This window comes from Lipotes vexillifer, unplaced genomic scaffold (assembly GCF_000442215.2).
Source record: "Lipotes vexillifer unplaced genomic scaffold, Lipotes_vexillifer_v1.1 scaffold676, whole genome shotgun sequence".
Taxonomy (NCBI): Eukaryota; Metazoa; Chordata; class Mammalia; order Artiodactyla; family Lipotidae; genus Lipotes; species Lipotes vexillifer.
The window spans coordinates 274,230-284,243 of NW_006773959.1; the positions used below are offsets into that span (position 1 = coordinate 274,230).

Here is a 10,014-nt window from a genome sequence, read left to right on the forward strand (position 1 = left end):
CTACACATCTGCAGAAAGGCTCCTCGGGGGTCAAAAAGGGAGGGGGGCACCACCCCATAATAGGTGTGTCAACCTCCCCATAGTCCTCTGTGCTGAAATCCCTCTTGACAAAAAGATGCGCACACATGTCGGGAAGGGGTCTAAGACAGGTCAGGTGTGGAAAAAGAAGTGAGATAATTAGCCAAAGGTAAACAAAGACCGGGAAGAACTGCCCTATATGAGTGATTTGAGTCACCTCTCTGGTGTGCTCCTCCTCATTAGGGAGGACGCCCACACCCTTTCTCTCTGGGTGTGCATCTCTGCCTTGCTTCTGTCTTAACCAAATGAACTGTTTCTCTGTATGCTCTCCCACTTGTGCAGTGTCTCTAATTATAAACTTTGTATGTGTTTTTACAGTTTTTGCCTCCCTGAGAAATTCATTTTTCAACAGGGGCAAAGCCAGCAAAAGCCAACTTAGCTTTTAGCCTGTAGTCCCTGGTGGACTGGTGGCTAGGATTTCTGGTTTTCACCCAGGCTACCCAGGTTCATTTCCTGGGCAGGAACCAAGATCTCGCTGCAAGCCACCACACACTGCTGTCTCTTCAAGGTAACTAGGATTGTTGATCGGGGCCATATTGTTTAAGGCAGGTTTGCAAAGGGAGATGTAAATGGTGGAAGAGCCATTTTCCTGTAGGTGGTTTGAACTCAGACTTAATTGAGGGCTTCAGAAAGGAGGGATGATTCCCCAGAGAACATAAAAAAGAACTGACCAGCCTGACTTTCAGTGAGATTAGAGGCATAAAAGATCATATTTTAAAAAATGGCGCCATACTTACGCCTCCAGTCAAGATACATTAAAGGATTAGATTTACGTTTTCACATAAAACAAGCTTAAAAAAAAACTGGCCAAAATATATGAACTAGTTCTCAAGTCATCGTGCAATGAAGGACAGTGATTACTGAGATTTGAAAACAAACTAGTCAACCTATTGATGAGATGTATGAGGTAAATATGATTAAAAAGTGGCAACAGATATCAAATGTTTGGAGATGGGACAGGTCATGAGCCATAAAAGTAAGGAAGGACTCAGACAAGCCAAGAATGTAAGGAAAGACAAAGGGTGATTCTTTAGTTTGGGTTTTTATTTTATTTTAATTTTTGCTTCTTTTGTTTCTGTTCTCTTCTAGACACATGCTCCAAGTTTAGAGGTGAGATGGAGAGGCCCTAAATACAATGCAATTTGTGGCCAAAGTTCAGTAACTCAGGACCAGGAAAAAATGAATTAAAAAAAAATCATATCGACTGGTGGCAGCTGTATTTAAAGGGGATATGAGTTCTGTAAGGGATCTCAAACCAAAAGAATTGAACGGTAAGACTGACCCATTTTCCCTACTGAGTTGTTGAGATGTATTTCATTTTATCTTATACTAGATCTTTAAAGCCCAAACTGTAGTGGAGGAGTGGCGACTGTCCACTGAGTTGAGGTAGTAAATGATTCAGCTTGAATCCTCATTTGGCTTCAATTTTTACATAATAGAGGTGTAAAGCAAATGTCTAAGAAATAGTTCTCAGGGACTTCCCTGGTGGTCCAGTGGGTAAGACTCTGTGCTCCCAGTGCAGGGGGTCCAGGTTCGATCCCTAGTCAGGGAACTAGATCCCACATGCATGCCTCAACTAAAGATCTCGCATGCCGCAACTAAGATCTCACATGCCATAACTAAGACCCAGTGCAGCCAAAATAAACAAACAAATATATAATAAAAAAAGAAGAAATAGTTCTCATTTGTCTGTATTTGGAAGATTTTCTTATTATTATCAGTGACCTAAGTAAAAAGAAATTTCACAAGCTAGTAACACTATTTAAATATTCAAACAATAAAAAAGAAAACTCCCTCTCCAGAAAACCTGGATAGCGCCTCCCAGCCATGCTGAACTGGCTCTGGGCTTTCCAGACACGGGGTTCCCTCATTTTCTTCTGCTGGGTCAGCTATGGCGGCTGTGAAGACCAAGGCTGAGGTGGCCTGAGCCCACGCGGCGTTGGCCGTCAACATCAGTGTGGCCTGGGGGCTGCAGTACGTGCTGAGGACCAACTTGGGGCCTAAGGGCACCATGAAGATGCTTGTTTCTGGTGCTGGAGACATCAAGCTCACTAAAGATGGAAATGTGTTGCTTCATGAAATGCAAATTCAACACGCAACAGCCTCCTTAATAGCCAAAGTGGCAACAGCCCAGGATGACATAACTGGTGATGGTATTACTGCCAATGTCCTAATCATTGGAGAGCTCTTGAAGCAGGTGGATCTCTACATTTCTGAAGGTCTTCATCCCAGAATAATTACAGAAGGATTTGAAGCTGCAAAGGAAAAGGCACTTCAGTTTTTGGAACAAGTCAAACTAAGGAAAGAGATGGACAGGGAAACACTTATAGATGTGGCCAGAACATCTCTACGTACTAAAGTTCATGCTGAACTTGCTGATGTCTTAACAGAGGCTGTAGTGGACTCCATTTTAGCCATTAAAAAACAAGATGAACCTATTGACCTCTTCATGGTTGAGATCATGGAGATGAAACAAATCTGAAACTGATGCAAGCTTAATTAGAGGTCTTATTTTGGACCATGGGGCATGGCATCCTGATATGAAAAAGAGAGTAGAAGATGCGTACATCCTCACATGCAATGTGTCATTAGAATATGGAAAAACAGAAGTGAATTCTGGCTTTTTTTTTTTTTTTTTTTACAAGAGTGCAGAGGAGAGAGAGAAACTAGTGAAAGCTGAAAGAAAATTCATTGAAGACAGAGTTAAAAAAATGATAGACCTGAAAACGAAAGTCTGCGGTGATTCAGATAAAGGATTTGTTGTTAATAATCAAAAGGGAATTGATCCCTTTTCCTTAGATGCTCTTGCAAAAGAAGGCATAGTAGCTCTGCGCAGAGCTAAAAGGAGAAATATGGAAAGGCTGACTCTTGCTTGTGGTGGAGTAGCCCTAAATTCTCTTGATAACCTAAATCCTGATTGTTTGGGACATGCAGGACTTGTCTATGAATATACACTGGGAGAAGAGAAGTTCACCTTTATTGAGAAATGTAACAATCCTCGCTAGGTCACATTATTGATCAAAGGACCAAATAAGCACACACTTACTCAAATCAAAGATGCAATAAGAGATGGTTTGAGGGCTGTTAAAAATGCTATTGATGATGGCTGTGTAGTTCCAGGTGCTGGTACAGTGGAAGTGGCAATGGCAGAAGCCCTGATTAAATACAAGCCCAGTGTAAAGGGCAGGGCCCAACTTGGAGTTCAAGCATTTGCTGATGCATTGCTCATGATTACCAAGGTTCTTGCTCAGAACTCTGTTTTTGACCTTCAGGAAACACTAGTTAAAGTTCAAGCAGAACATTCAGAATCAGGTCAACTTGTGGGTGTAGACTTGAATACAGGTGAGCCAATGGTAGCAGCAGAAGTAGGCATAAGGGATAACTATTGTGTAAAGAAACAGCTTCTTCATTCCTACACTGTGACTGCCACCAACATTCTCCTGGTTGATGAGATCATGAGAGCTGGAATGTCTTCTCTAAAAAGCTGAACTGAAGCTTCCCTTGTATCATCTGAATCATAGACTCTACAGAGCAATCCTAAGAATATAGCTATGGAATTTTTGTCCAAGCTTCAAAGGATTTTCTTTTCCCATATAAAAAAAGGAGAGAACACTGGCACCTATTCAGATTCTGAGGTTCTGAAATTATAATTACAGTATTTTAAAAATTGCACTGTAGTGTACTCATACAGGCCACACTTGCCAATAAACAGGATGTTTTGCTTTAGCTTCAGTGATATAAAAATACATGTTAGATAAGCTACCTACCTTGTTATTAAATATTCCTTGAAAAACAACACCACCAAAAAAAAACAAACCTCCTTTAGTTTCAGCATAAACACACAGGCACTCCTTCCCACTAAATGCTCTCTCATTATGACATCATTTTGCTAATTTATAGCTGGGATTTCTGCCATGCTTCTAGTGAAATAAGACATGTTTATGACTAAGGCTTTCACACTTTCAAAAATTTTTCAACTAGACACTTGAGAAACTTAACAGTATCTTCCTCCCCTAAATTCAATATAATTCACAGAGATATCAGTATTGAGCAATTTGAATTTCTTGTGGTTGTCAAACTTACAACCATATTTTACAGTGGATTAAGAACACCTTTAGTTCTCTCTTGAGTTTGCCAGAAGAGTAACTTGATTTCTTTGACCTGCTTTCATACTTTTCACCTTATGTTGTTAGACCATGGGATTTTATATCATTTCTCCCAATGGAAAGTATAAGACTTCCATAAATGAGGGCTTGACATTTAAAACATTTATTGCTTATTAGGTATATGATTTGCAAATATTTTCTCTCATTCTGTAGGTTGCTTTTTCATTTCGTTGATTGTTCCTTTTGCTGTGCAGAAGCTTTTGAGTTTAATGTAGTCTCACTTGTTTATTTTTGCTCTTGTTGTCTGTGCTTTTGGTGTCATATCCAAAAATTCATTGCTAAGACCAACGTCAAGGAGCTTTTCCTGTAAATTTTCTTCTAGGAATTTTATGGTTTCAAGTCTTAAATTTAAGTCTTTAATCCATTTTGAGTTGAATTTTGTGTATGGTGTATGATAAGAGTATAATTTCATTCTTTTGCATTTCTGTATACCATTTCCCAAACAACATTTACTGAAGAGACTATACTTTCCCCGTTGTGTATCCTTTTTTAAAATTGAGATATAACTGACATAAAACATTATATTCATTTCAGCTGCACATCAGAATGATTCGTTATTTGTATATATTGTGAAATCACCCACTGCAATAAATCTAGTTAGCATCTGTCACTATACATAGCTACGTCATTTTTTTCTTGTAATGAGAACTTTAAAGATTTACTCTCTTATCAACTTTCAAGTATGCAATATAGTATCATTAACTACAGTCACCATGCTGCACATTACTTCTCCATGATTTATTTATTTTATAACTGGGTAAAATGGGTGAAGGTGGAAACGGATGAAGGTGGTCAAAAGGTATAAACTTCCAGGTATAAACTTCCCATTGTGTATTCCTGGTGCACATGACAAAGCAAATACTGTATAATCTCACTTATATATGGAATCTTAAAAAAAAGTCAAACTCACAGAAGGAGAGAGTAGAACAGTGGGTTACCAGGGGCTAAAGGGTGACAGAAATGGAGAGATATCAGTCAAAGTGCATAAACTTTCAGTTGTGAGGTAAATAAGTTCTGGGGATCTAACCTACAGCATGGTGACTATAGTTAATAACACTATATTGTATATTTGAAATTTGCTAAAAGAGTAGATTTTAAGTATTCTCACCACACACAAAAAATGGTAACTATGTGAGGTGATATATGTGTTAATTAGCTTCACTGTGGTAATCATTTCATACATATATATATACACACACACACACACACACACATATATATATATACACAAATCAAGTTGCGACGCTGTATACCTTAAATGTATACAACTTTAATTTGTTAATTATACCTCAAAAAAGCTGGAATAAAATAAAATAAAATACAGGTTCATTGCTTCATGATGTTTCCATTTGGCAGTGAGACCCAGGGTTGCACTATCAGTAGATATGCAATGTATTTGAATATAAAAATTTTCCTCAGCATGCACTGTCAATAGACATAGATAATTTGGCTTTGTTTTTGAACATGTTACAAACAGGATATTAATTCTTAGATGACTTAGCTCAAAGGTCAATTCCAGAATAGACTCTGGCAACACCCACATACTCCTATAATAGGTTCTAATAAGAAACACAAACATATCACGCCTATAAACACAAGTTTCAATCACTACTTTGGACCCAGAATTAAGGATGATGGTGAAACCAACACTATCGTGCTTCCATACAGCTTCTCTACTAGGCCTACAAACTCATCTGACAGCCCTAAGATCAGCCAGTATATCTTACTTCCTGATATGTATCAGGTATTTTAAAAATATTTTTATTGTAAAATTAATGATCCACGTAGAAAATTCAGAAAATCCAAAATTGTAAAGAAGAAAATAAAATAACCTATAGTTCTATATTCTAAAGATAACTTCCATTATTTTGGTGTGTTTCCTAGAAATAATTTTTATCTTTTTGTTTTTGTTATATTATCGTGAACACCTTTTCATATCCTTAGACATTCTGTAAAAGGAATTTTAATGGTTGTATAATGTTTTACTGTATTCAGGTAATACATAATTTATTTAACCACATTGCTAGAGTGAAGAACCTGTTTTAAACATTTTTTAATATTGTAATGTGGTGCATGTGCTGGGAATATAATCCTCTAACTCACAGGAGATACACACTTCATGCATCTCTCTTTTAAATCATCTAGCATCCTTGTCTTGGCTCACCAACACTCTCTATCACACTATCTTGGAAACAATAATTAGTCACGGGGTGTTTTTGTGACCTAAGTGCAGGTCAACCCAAGACATTTTCTGGTTTGATAGAGAGATGCTATGAAAATAGGGGAAGAAATGCTCTTTTATCTCTGGAGTTGCTAAAGCAGACAGGGTGGAAACGTGCAGCTGCTGGGGTTTGTATTTTCTTCTTTGAGAGGAAACCTATCTGAAGAGTGAAGTCAAGTAAAACGAGCAGAGAGAAATGATAGATGAAGTGCAGGAATGTCCTGGCATATACTGGTACTTGCTGCCTGACCCTGGGCCCTGGGGATTGCAACTCCTCCTTCAATTTTGTGAATTTCCTTTGTAGTTTTTCTAGCTTTAGGAACAGCCACATTTCCACTTTTCATTTAAATTATTTTGGGCTGGGTAACTGTCACAATTGAAAAAACTTTTGTTTATTTTGGCATCTATAATTTCTTTCTGAAGACTACTTTTTAAAGTAGAACTTAGGGTTCAAAGAATAATATTTCAAAGCTCTTGATACACATTGCAAGATCGAATTACAGAGAATTAACATCAATTTGCACTCTGTCGGTAATGAATGTATGCCATAGACAGGTTTCTGAAAAAACTCCAAATGATGATACAACTGTTGTTTTGAGGTTGCTTCTAATTCTGAATTTTTATTTTATTTATCCCACCAATATTTATAAAGCAGCTGCTACAGTGTGCCAGGAATTGTCCATGAATTAGAGTGCAAAAAATGACTACACAGGCCTGACTTAAATGAGTTCACATCTGGTTGGGGAAGAAGAAGCCTTCCTATCCAAATATATCATGGACTTCCCTGGTGGCATGGTGGTTAAGAATCCGCTTGCCAATGCAGGCGACATGGGTTAAATCCCTGGTCCAGGAAGATCCCACATGCTGCGGAGCAACTAAGCCCATCCACCACATCTACTGAGCCTGCGCTCTAGAGCCCACGAGCCACAACTACTGAGCCCACATGCTACAACTACTGAAGCCCATGCATCTAGAGCCCATGCTCCACAACAAGAGAAGCCAATGCAATGAGAAGCCTTTGCACCACAAAGAAGGGTAGCCCCTGCTCGCCACAACTAGAGAAAGACTGCGCGCAGCAACGAAGACCCAGTGCAGCCATAAATAAATAAATAAATAAATAAATCCAAATACATCATAATGCAGTGAGTAATATAACAATAACATGCTTGGAAAGTGAGCAAATGGGAGGCTATCAGCACCTGGACTGGCTTTGTGGAATTGATAGAAGGTATACAAGTTTAAGAGTCTCCCCACAAGAGGGGATAATAAGTGTGGAGCAGGCATACCCATAGAAAAGATCTGAGAAAGCTGAAGAATCCCTAATAGGGTTGAAGGAAGGTATTTTTCTCCTGAAATCAGTCAGTAGAGACTGCAGGAGGTGACTGCTTCTTCAAATGCAAAGTCAGTAATGTAAGACTTCAAGAACATGAAAAAAATTGAGAAAGCATACTACCAAAGGAACACATTTTCCAGTAACTGACCCAAGAAATGGAGATATGCAATTTGCCTGATAAAGAATTACAAATACTTGTTTTAAAATACTGAACCATTACATTGTATACCTGAAATATAATGTTAAATATCAATTATGCTTGTATGAAAAAATAAAGCAAAAGAGTTGTCTTCACAAAACTCAGTGAGCTACAAGAAAACAGAAAGACAATACAATGAAATCAGGAAAGCAATACGTGAACAAAATGAGAAGGTTAATATAAAGATAGAAATAATAAAAAAGAATGAAACAAACTTGGGAGCTAAATATTACAATGAAGAAATGAAAAATGCAATAGGGAACATCAATGTCAGAGTAGATTAAGCAGAAGAAAAAAACATGTGAAGTAGAATACAAATTGTTTGAAACTATCCAGTCAGAAGAGAACAAAGGAAAATGAAAAAGAGTTCAGAAAGCCTACATGAACTATAGGAAATTATTAAGAGAAGCAATCAAATGATATCATTGAGAAATAATCTATACATTATTGGCACCCCAGAATGAGGAAAAAGGGAAAAAGGAGTAGAAAGGTTATTTAAAGAATTAATGGCTGAGGGCTTCCCTGGTGGTGCAGTGGTTGAGAGTCCGCCTGCCGATGCAAGGGACACGGGTTCACGCCCTGGTCCGGGAAGATCCCACATGCCGCGGAGCGGCTGGGCCCGTGAGCCATGGCCGCTGAGCCTGCGAGCAACTAAGCCCATCCACCACATCTACTGAGCCTGCGCTCTAGAGCCCACGAGCCACAACTACTGAGCCCACATGCTACAACTACTGAAGCCCATGCATCTAGAGCCCATGCTCCACAACAAGAGAAGCCAATGCAATGAGAAGCCTTTGCACCACAAAGAAGGGTAGCCCCTGCTCGCCACAACTAGAGAAAGACTGCGCGCAGCAACGAAGACCCAGTGCAGCCATAAATAAATAAATAAATAAATAAATCCAAATACATCATAATGCAGTGAGTAATATAACAATAACATGCTTGGAAAGTGAGCAAATGGGAGGCTATCAGCACCTGGACTGGCTTTGTGGAATTGATAGAAGGTATACAAGTTTAAGAGTCTCCCCACAAGAGGGGATAATAAGTGTGGAGCAGGCATACCCATAGAAAAGATCTGAGAAAGCTGAAGAATCCCTAATAGGGTTGAAGGAAGGTATTTTTCTCCTGAAATCAGTCAGTAGAGACTGCAGGAGGTGACTGCTTCTTCAAATGCAAAGTCAGTAATGTAAGACTTCAAGAACATGAAAAAAATTGAGAAAGCATACTACCAAAGGAACACATTTTCCAGTAACTGACCCAAGAAATGGAGATATGCAATTTGCCTGATAAAGAATTACAAATACTTGTTTTAAAATACTGAACCATTACATTGTATACCTGAAATATAATGTTAAATATCAATTATGCTTGTATGAAAAAATAAAGCAAAAGAGTTGTCTTCACAAAACTCAGTGAGCTACAAGAAAACAGAAAGACAATACAATGAAATCAGGAAAGCAATACGTGAACAAAATGAGAAGGTTAATATAAAGATAGAAATAATAAAAAAGAATGAAACAAACTTGGGAGCTAAATATTACAATGAAGAAATGAAAAATGCAATAGGGAACATCAATGTCAGAGTAGATTAAGCAGAAGAAAAAAACATGTGAAGTAGAATACAAATTGTTTGAAACTATCCAGTCAGAAGAGAACAAAGGAAAATGAAAAAGAGTTCAGAAAGCCTACATGAACTATAGGAAATTATTAAGAGAAGCAATCAAATGATATCATTGAGAAATAATCTATACATTATTGGCACCCCAGAATGAGGAAAAAGGGAAAAAGGAGTAGAAAGGTTATTTAAAGAATTAATGGCTGAGGGCTTCCCTGGTGGTGCAGTGGTTGAGAGTCCGCCTGCCGATGCAAGGGACACGGGTTCACGCCCTGGTCCGGGAAGATCCCACATGCCGCGGAGCGGCTGGGCCCGTGAGCCATGGCCGCTGAGCCTGCACGTCCAGAGCCTGTGCTCTGCAACGGGAGAGGCCACAACAGTGAGAGGCCCACACACCGCAAA

The 10,014-nt window shown here is 38.6% G+C and overlaps 1 pseudogene; it reads left to right on the forward strand.

Moving 5' to 3' along the window:
* Positions 1 to 1,969: 1,969 nt before the first annotated feature.
* On the forward strand, positions 1,970 to 3,566 carry LOC103088145 (T-complex protein 1 subunit zeta pseudogene; annotated as a pseudogene).
* Positions 3,567 to 10,014: the final 6,448 nt, after the last annotated feature.